We start from the raw sequence: 10,661 nt of genomic DNA on the forward strand, positions 1-10,661 counted from the left end.
AAATGTAAATGAAATAAATACCTAATAAAAATTGGAAAAAAGGAATACACTAGTGTTAAAGAGTACATCTTTAAAATATACAAGATGATTTAATTCAACTGTTTTCTTCTACTACATGATCTCTCTCTCTGCAGCTGTTGTTCTTTTTATCATTAGCATTAAAAATTTTAAAGTTAATATTAAGTCCTGGGTAATCTATTTCTGGGGGAGGGGGATCTTTATTATTCCTTCTGTTTGTAAGCATGTCTTTTAATGCACAATCAGATCTTTCTTTAACTGCTTGTCCTGAAAGATTGGTTGGTACACCTGTAATATGTTTAAGATGTAATACACAAAAAGATGTTTAATTTTACTAAAGCCCTATGGTGAACCATTTTCAGTTTCAATGTATACAGGCATCTCCATAATAGCCCTAACTTTTTTTCCCACTCAAATGTTTATATTTCATCTACCTTGAACAATCAATTGAGAAAGCCAGGTCCCCCAAAGCCTTCCTAGGAATGGAGACTTTGAAACAACACTGTACACACTGTCAAGGGAGACACACGGCTGTCAGGGCAGGACCATCTTCATGGGGCTGCTTTCTTCAAGTCTCTAATATGTTTAATCAGGTAGTTCTTAACAAATTGCTCGTCGTCTGTCCTTTCTTTCTGAAAGCTGCTCAGAAACTCAGTGAGTTTGGGCTGATTTTTTTTTTTTTTTTAACAGAATCTCCACGATAGGCTGCATTTTGAGGGGCTTGGCCACAAACACCTTAAAGACATGGAAGGCTTCGAAATGGATGTTGGGGCTTTTGTCTCGAAGCAGGCTCATCATCAGTTTCAGGTTCTTTGGCTTGCAGATATACTTGGTCATAATGGTGAAATTGTGGCGGTCCAGGATCAGCTCGCCTAGCAACTTTAAAGATTGTCTCTTTGTCACGTAGTTCTCAGATTACAGCGGTTTCTCATCGTCTTCAAAAGTAGTGTCATAATTTTGTTCTAAGAAGTCTGCTACTAACACTTTTTGTCTGGTTAACAAATCCTTAAAAGTAGCGAAGGCATCTGAAGCGATATCAAATGTGGACAGCTCCACATACTTGAAGAAATCTCTGAACTGATTAGAAAAGAGGATGATTTTGGCATGTGGTTCATGACGAATACACTCTCTTAGCATAATCCCACAGTGTAAGGCAATCTGTGGGGCTTCATAGCCTTTGAGAAACATAAACAGTATGTGAGGATGAGAACTGATGTACTCCACAGTAGGACACCGTGTACTAAACTGTCTTCTCAGGATGTTGTTGAATATGTGGGTCACATCTTTTTTTCCCCTCAAAGTTTATGAGCTGCAGGTCAGCTATGAGTGTCACCAGCAACCCGCTGCTGTAGAGCTCCAGTGCCAGCTGAGCCACTGCTTCTGAAGGGAATAGCCATAACCTTTAATAAATGTGCAATTACAGAATCGGTCTTTTCAGAACTTAAAGCAGTTGCTTATTGAAATCCAGAATATGTATCTGTAGTATAGCACACAAACTTTATGTTTCGAACTTTGCAAAAGGAAACACATCCATTTACCAAATTTCCTTGAGTACCTTTTGGGTTATTTCCTGCAAGTAATGGAGTTTGGTTCTACAACAACCAAGTAGGACATTTCCTTATAACTTCCTTGGGTGCTTGCCAAGTGATAGAAAAATCTTTCAATCCTTTCCCATTAACATGGTGTTTCTTATAAAATTCTGAGATTTCTAGCATATTTCGTATTGATAACTGCTCAATTTCATCACTAACTTGTGTTAGAGGGCTTTGTAGACTTATATGGTATCTGATACGTCAATTTGTAATAGTTGATTTCTATTTCTGATAACTTGAAGTTGAATAAATAGTGAAGTTAATTTTGAATCATCTGAAATAAGTTCAGTGGTTTCAATATGTCAGACAACTATTTCTGCATATTGACAGTCAGTATATATATTATAAGATTTAGTAAAATCTAATATTACCATAATAATGGCTTACAGCTCTGATTTATTTGTACTGAATCATCAGAGCTTTTAGCTACTTTACTTATTTTTCCTGACTTACAGCCTTCCTTTTTTTTCTGTTTTATTTGCATCAGTATAGAATGTAAGTGCTCCAGAAATTGGTGTCCCTTTTACTATATAAGGGAGAATCAGATCAGGTTTATGTTTATTTTGTTTTGTTATGAACTGAAGTCTCTTGCATTGGGGATATTTGTTGTTTATTTCTCCACCCCCACAAAGTTATTGAAGCTCTTTGCAAGTGTTTATTTTCTGCCCCGATGAGGCAACCACATCCTTATTAAAAGGTTCCACAATATTTTGCTGTGTCTATTCCTCCTAATTGACAAACTCTCATTTTTCTTTTTAGAACTAATTCAGAAACATTTGTACATAGGTCTATAGTTTTTTACTCTGCTTGTATGTTAAAAAAATATATCCATTCTAAGATGTTATCTCTCTGCATAAGAATGTCTGTGGGAGAATCAGTAGAAAGGCAAAAATATCCAAAATACAATCCGGCTTTAGATGCAAACAGTTCACCTATGCATCTGGTAATATCTTTTCTACCAGAGTCAAATCTCTCTCAGGTGCAGCTGATAATTTTCATGGATGATTTAAGTCCTTATCACCATGTAAAATTTGAAATAAATTACTTGGCTCTTGAGTAGTTAATCCATCTGTAACAATTTTTAACACTAAGAGTTTGTAATTGTTCCCTCATGATTTGTATCTTTTTGTGGTCAAATTCTCTGTAGACCAAGCTTATATCCTAGATAACTAACAGAATATTCTTTTTCTATTTTTTTTCAGGAGCAATTTATAATCCCCACCAAGGCAAAATTATCTTTCTTCAACAAATATTTTAAAAATATATCTCCATCTGAACCAGCCAATTAGATATTACCCATATAATGATAAAATTTAAAGTGAGAAAACTGTTTATGTAACATTTCTAATGGTTATGCATAAAATATTTACACAAGATAGGACTGTTTAACATCCCTTGTGGTAACTTTCCAATGATATCTCTTAACTGCACAACTATTTTTATAAGTAGGTATTGAGAAAGCAGACCCTTCTCTACCATGCTCATGCAAAGTGATTGTTTAAAAGCAACATTTTAAATCAGTTACTATCAAAAGCTATGATTTAAGTAATGAAGAAGGCAATGAGATTCCAGGGTATACAGAACCCATTGGCAGAGTCGTCTTATTTATGGCTTTTAAATCCATTAACATCCTCCATTTTCCTGATTTCTTTTTTATAACAAACAAAGGGAATTCCATGGAGTGGTAGATTCTTCAATGTGTTGAGCAGTTAGGTGCTCCTGTACCAGCTGTTCTAGTACCACTAATTTTTCTGATGATGAAAGCCATTGGTTCCCACTCACCACAGGCTTTTCATTTAAGGCAAGGGCAGTTGGTATACCTTTGAAAGACCAACACCTGTTGCATCCTGCTTTGGAAAACCTAGATAGTCTGTGGTTGTACTTGATAATACATTTTAATATTTTTCTCAGAAGCATTCTTTATTTTATGGTTTGTTTCTGAGATTGGAGGAAAGCTAATCTGTCCTTTCTGTTACTGCAATAAATCATGTTCCCATAATTTCATGGCTATATTAGCCACATATGGTTTTAATGTTCTTATTTGTCCTTCTGGCTCTATATACTCGGCCCATCTTGCAATTTGTTTTCCATGAGATAAAGGTCCAATCTCTAGAAGCTGAATATTTACCTCTTGAAGAGGCCAATCTGGATTATTTATATCTGCTCCCGTGTCTACTAAACATGCAGTTTCAATGTCATTTATTTGTACTTTTAGCTTGTCTCTGATCATTTATAGCAGTTTGCCAAAACACTTGGATTCTGTTCTTTCCTGAATATTGTTTTATCTACTGAAGCTGTTCTGTCTTGATTATACCCAGAGCAGTGTTGTTTTTAATTATAGGCATTAAATCTTTTATTTGCTCTACGGATTAGTGTCTCTGATGCTGACAGGCAATGATTGAGCCAAATTTGATATCTGCCCCTCAGGAGGCCCCCAATGGTATTTTGAAATGGCAAAGGATTACCTTGCCTGTCCTTTGTTGATCTGCATTTAGTAGTCTAATGCCAGCCTTTGCCACATCTTCTGCATACCCCAGATTGCTGGGGCCTTCTGTTTGTACATCAAGGGAAACAACATCAACCAAACCCCACAACCATTGGTTCTGGGAATGCCTTGCCCAGTACCTTTTTAATTGACCTTGCTCATCATAATTAAAACGTCTGACATTTTGATTTTTCTTAAAAATTTTGACACTTCTATCAGAGTGGCATCATAAATGTGAGATCCAATATCAGTTGTATTTCTAATCCAGTCATCTAATGGTGCTGATCTTGGTTTGAAAAGTCCAATAACTCTTTAGCATTCTGAATTAGCATTTTCTTTTTTCTTTTTTTCATTGCAAATGTAAGAGGTTTATTTTCTGGCACATCAGGGTCAACCTCGAGACAAGTGATGAGAGGGCAACTCCGAATGGCTATTATGAGCAGTTTTTATACTTTTTAGGGGCACAGGTTATATCAGCAAGGTTACAGTTCAAACTTATTGGCTAAGCATATTGATCTTTAAATCTATTGGCTAGCAAGCATGACACACATTTGAACTCTATCTGGGACTTTCCAGAGGGTCAGGTGACATTCTGAGAACTTTTTACTCAAGAATATTCCTGTGGGTTGAGAATGGATCTTGGCCTAGCCTTGACCCCAAGTGGGAGAGTGAAGCTGTGAAGAGGGTATAGGATTGGAAAAAGCCAGTAGGGTCCCTTATTCTCCTCCTTTTCTTGTACAAGCTCTAATCCTGGAGCTATGCTAAGGGGTCTTGTGTAACTAACTCATATTCTTCAGGTCCTGTCCTTAGGGTTTCATATCGTTGGTGCATGACCATCACCTGCACTGTTCCTATTCTCTCTTTTATGAAAGCTATAAACTTGTTCAATATGCAGGGTTCAAATGTCAACAATAGCAGGAGAACAATTAGGAGTCCTAACAAGGTGGATTTGAGGGTGTTAATCAAGGGGAGGTGTTAAACCAAGATTACAATCCAGTACTGACTCTGTTCTCTTTCTTTCTTCCACTTGGCTAGCACTTCTCTCACTTCACCATTGAATCTTTAACTATCCCTGGAATGGTATCCAGTATGTGCTTTCTGATGTTTCATAACCCCAGGCAGTACAGAAAAAGTGTTTGGGCCCCAAACACTGATGGGCCTGCTGCTTTGCCGCAGACCAACTTCACTTGGGTCCTTGATCCATGGGCAAAACTCGGGTTTGGTTACAGGTGGGCAAAGTGTCGGCAGAAGTGGGGTGACAAACAGATGCGACACAAGGGAGTGTGGATCTGAATGTAATTTGTCAAATTGATCATCAAACTTTTTATACAGAAGAAAATAGGGAAGTTACACAAGACAGAGGAATGCAAACACGGAAGGACTGGCTGGAACCAACTGGGATAAAATTCAATGTTAACAACTGGGATCAAAAACAGCTCCCCCCAAGGTCCACTTAGTCTTAGGAGCCAGGGGCAAGGGCTTCGTGCCCTTGCCATAGTTCCTATTCTAGTCTATTGTATAATCCACCTTCCCCCTANGCCATTGTAAATGCTTGTGTATGGGTGTAACTCAGCTATCTATAGTTCTAAGTATNTACTCTGGTTCCTCCTTAGATCACAAACTTCCTTCTTCCTAGATAATGGTAAATTCCTGCGTAGGGCAGTGAGCTATCCATGCCCAGGGTTGGCGCAAGGACTGACTGCCTAAGACTGGTGAAGAATCTAACTTAGCTATATGTCAAAAATTCAATCCTTAGAAGCACTTATCATAAAGCAATATTAAGGGAAAGCACACAGATCCATTTACTAACTAAAACAAGAATATTGGAGCATTCGTTATACAGGATGCCATGGTTCCAGGAGACTGTTTCCTTGAACTTTTTGCCTCGGGACAGTGCGCAGGTTTTTGGGGCCTGTCGTCCTTGTCACTATTGGAGTGGATGTAGCAATTCTTGATTCTCCCATCTTGGGGGCACACATATATGAGTGTTTATTGCAGGATACTCCTCAACTTTGGGTGTCTGCACCCTAGGCCTTACCCTGCAAGGCCACTGCTGGGACATTTAGATTCACAAGTCCCTAGTCTCCGACATTCTGGTAATCCCTCCCTCTGTGTCTCTAGGGTGGGGATATCCCAGGAGTCAAGGTCCACAGCTAACTTATAGAGATCAAAGAGAAGGTCTGGCCACCAAGTATAAGGCAGATGTTCTCTGTAGTGGACCAAGCTACATCCATAGTGGCCACGAGTACTTGCCAAGTCACTTTGGTAGGGTTATGAGGCTCAGTGGGAAGGAAGATGCACCATAGCCATCTCGTGGTTCCTCTGGCCTTGCAGAAGGGCGGGTTATCATGAGCTTGAGGGGATTGATCGGGTGTCTGGCTGCTATCCAGTTGGCATCAGGCACAGGTGCTAGTCTGAAATGATTTATGTGAACTCAAGCAATTACTCCATCCACTTCAGCTGATACAGAGGCCATGGAGGAATGTTCTTTACTGGCTTGCTTCCCCTGGCTTGCTCAGCTTGCTCTCTTATAGAACCCAAGACTACCAGCCCAGCGATGGTCCCATCCACAAGGGGCCTTTCCCCCTTGATCACTAATTGAGAAAATTCCTTACAGCTGGATCTCATGTAGGTATTTCCTCAACTAAAGCTCCTTTCTCTGTGATAACTCCAACTGTGTCAAGTTGACACAAAACTAGCCAGTACATTCATTATATATACTTTAGAACACTTAACTGCTTGGACAAGCTTTTTATTCCCCAAATTAGTCCATCTGTGCATTTGGCTTAGTAAGTCTCTTGCTTGCTTTCTGGGAAGTATTGGTCTCCTTTCTTGTGTGAGCCATTGTCCTTCCTTCTCTAGGTAATAGTTGGTAGGGCGGCTAGCAATCTGAGTCCTTTCTTCTTCCATATATTTTAAGTGAGGTCAACCCTTAGTCCAGTTCCATTTTCCAGTGGGTGTCAGACAATTTCATTTTTATAGTTTTTTTTAGACGTAGTGCCTTTAAGCTTTTAAACATAATGTTCACCATCACAGTAGAATGATATATCTCCTAATCTCATTAATACTTTTAGTTAGGGCTCCTATTGGTGCAATGAAACACCATGACTGAAAGAATAAGTTGGGGAGAAAAGGATTTATTTGGCTTACACTTCCATATTTGTATTTGTTATTGAAAGGAGTCAGGACAGAAACTTAAAACAGGGCAGAATCCTGCAGTCAGGAGCTGATGCAGAAGACTTGAATGAGTGCTGCTTCTGGCCTGCTTTACCTGGCCTCTTCAGCCTGTTTTCTTATAGAAACCAGGACTACCAGTCCAGAGATGGTAATGATCACCATGGCCTGGGCACTCCTGATGAGAACATTCCTTATAGTTGGATCTCAGGGAGGCATTTCCTCAGTGAAGGCTCCTTCCTCTCTCATGACTAGCTTGTTCAAGTTGAAACTCAAACAAGCAAGTATAATACCCTATGACAATCCTCAGTGGAAAACAAACAAACCAGATTTAGGAGTTTACTAAAAGACTTTTTTATACCATGAAGTGAAATTTATTATTAGAATTCAAACCTCATTCAATATATAAAGTTCTACTAATGAAAATATACTGCACTGGGGGTGGTGTGGGAAAAACAAGTAACATCTCAATGTTGAAGTCTCAACTACTAGATAAAATTTATCATTCTCTCATAATGAAAGAAAATATTCAGAATGTAGGAGTAGCCATATCTTATCTGAACATAATCATCACAAATGGAAAACCTACAATTGATATTATGCACACTGAATTCATGTTTGACATTTCCACAAGTAATCAGCATGGGATGGTGAGTTCTAGGCAGAACTCGTAGATTACAAAAATAAATTAAACATGTTATGCAATGCCCATTAGAAAAGACCACCCAGACATAAAATTGGAAAAGTCATTGTTAAACCATCTGGGACTCTACTTGGGTATTTTGGACTCAAATATAGCATCGAGTATTTAAGACAAAGGGTTTTTAAGGCAAGATCCACACCATGTTATCTTACTCGATTGCTGCAGGAGGTGGTTTTACAAAGATAAGCAGTGAGCTGAAGTAAGAGGCTTGAACAAGCAGACAGTTTAACAGAAACTTAGCTGAGGCATCTCAGGTTCTTACAAGAGAGTTGGGTAATTTTCCAGAGGATTTTCCATTGAGGAAATCAAATTCTATTTGAACCTGAAACAGTTTCGGCAGCAATATGAGATGGAGTAATCCCTTCACTGTTTGTCCTTGTAAGAAAAGGTACTCAATGTGGAGAAAAAAAATACATTTTTGTCACAAAGAGCATGGTCTAATATGTAGAAAACCTTGCAGACTTCTCCTATGGAAACAAAGACAAAACCTATTTCCTAGTGTACGAATACACTAGTTTTAAAGAATACATCTTTAAAATATACAGGATGATTTAATTCAACAGTTCTCTTCTCCTACATGACCCCTCTCTGCAGCTGTTGTTCCTTTATCATTAGCATTTAAAAAATTTAAAATTAATAAAGTTCTCGGTAATCTATCTCATTGCAGGTTATTTATTTTCCCTTTTGTTATGAGCATATCTTTTAAAGCAAGCTCAGATCTTTCTTTAACTGCTTGTCCTGTAGTATTGGTTGGTACACCTATAATATGTTTTATGATGTAATACACAAAAGCTGTATAATTTTACTAGAATCCTATGGTTAACCACTGTCAGTTTCAATTTATACAGGCATCTCCATAATATTCATAACTTCTGGTAAATGTGTAATTATAGAATAAGCCTTTTCAGAACTTAAAGCACTTGCTCATTTAAATCCAGAACATGTATCTGTGGTATGGTACACAAACTTTATGTTTCCAACTCTGCAAAAGGAAACATAGCATTTACCAAATTTTCTCGAGTAGCTTTTGGGTTATTTCCTGCAAGTAATGGAGTTTGGTTCTTCAAAAACCAAGTAGGACATTTTCTTATAATTTCCTTGGGTGCTTGCCAAGTGATCGAAATGTCTTTCAATCCTTTCCTGTTAACACGGTGTTTCTTATAAAATTCTGAGGTTTCTAGCATATTTTGTATTGATAGCTGCTCAATTTCATCACTAGCTTGTATTAGAGGGCCTTGTAGACTTATATGATATCTGATATGTCAATTTATATGGTATCTGATATGTCAATTTATAAAAGTTGATTTCTATTTCTGATTACATGTTGTAGTTGAATAAAAAGTGATGTTTCTCCAGGGTATAATGGAGACTCCCAAGATGATGAAGAAGTTAAACAGAATCCTATAGACATATTAGATTTGAGGAGATTGGAAGAATTGTTCCTTTTATATAGTGTCTTAGTCAGGGTTTCTATTCCTGCACAAATCATGACCAAGAAGCAAGTTGGGGAGGAAAGGGTTTATTCAGCTTACACTTCCATACTGCTGTTCATCACCAAGGAAGTCAGGACTGGAACTCAAGCAGGTCAGAAAGCAGGAGCTGATACAGAGGCCATGGAGGGATGTTCCTTACTGGCTTGCTTCCACTGGCTTGCTAGCATGCTCTCTTATAGAACCCAAGACTACCAGCCCAGAGATGGCACCACCCACAAGGGGACCTCCCTGCTTGATCACTAATTGAGAAAATGACTTACAGCTGGATCTCATGGAGGCATTTCCCCAACTGAAGCTCCTTTCTATGTAATAACTCCAGCTGTGTCAAATTGACACAAAACTAGCCAGTACACCAAGTGTCTTGCAAAATCTGATTGCTTTTCAGTTTGTCCATAGCTGGTATGATTTCTCTGTCTGTGTGGTCATGCCACATGTTAGAGTGCTAAACTTTTTTTAAACAAATGTCAAATGGTCTAGTCTACCAATAAAGACATGGGAGTCAGATACTGGAGTAAAAGTCTGCTAGTTCAGAGAAAGCAATCAGATGACCTTCCTCCTCAGCTGGCCTCCCAAAAGAAAGTTCATTCTCCATGTAATCTCAAAACCCTCTCAGACCGAATGTCCCTCCCTTCTACTTCCTGTGCATCCTCTTATCCATCCTTACTTCCTTTTATTGTCTACAATTTTCCCCCATGTTCACTCCTTGACAACTGGCTACTTGATTTTCTTCTTGACCTATATTTGACTTTATTTAATCCTGTTTACAATAAGCAGAAGGCCCTTGGATTAAAGGTATGTGTTATGGCTGAGCCACACCACAACAAGAAACAGACTTTTTTTTTTTTCAGTAAACAATACACATTTGGGCTTCAAAGTGTGATCACACAGTGGGAGAGCTCTTTAGGGATGTAGGCTGAGGTTGTAAAAATCCTGGAGGAGGAAATTGAATTTATGCTTTCTGTACACTCTGTCTACTTGCACCTACTGACTAGAGGCAGGCGTTGCAAATTTTAAGGCTAAGCTGAAGAAGACTTTACTACTTCCCATGGGTCTGAGTCAAAGATCTTGTCAATAGTACATTTTTTTTTTTGCAGTTTTGTTTTGTTTTGTTTTTCTTTTTTTTCCTTTTTTTTTCTTTTTTTTCCATTTTTTTTATTATTATTTTCTTTATTTACATTTCAAATGCTATCCAGAAA

At 38.2% G+C, this 10,661-nt stretch overlaps 1 pseudogene; it reads right to left on the bottom strand.

Annotated features, from left to right (window-relative positions):
- Nucleotides 1-569: 569 nt before the first annotated feature.
- LOC110336859 overlaps nucleotides 570-10,661 on the bottom strand; it is an 11,560-nt pseudogene continuing 1,468 nt past the window's right edge.

This window comes from Mus pahari, chromosome 19 (assembly GCF_900095145.1).
Source record: "Mus pahari chromosome 19, PAHARI_EIJ_v1.1, whole genome shotgun sequence".
NCBI classification, from domain to species: domain Eukaryota; kingdom Metazoa; phylum Chordata; class Mammalia; order Rodentia; family Muridae; genus Mus; species Mus pahari.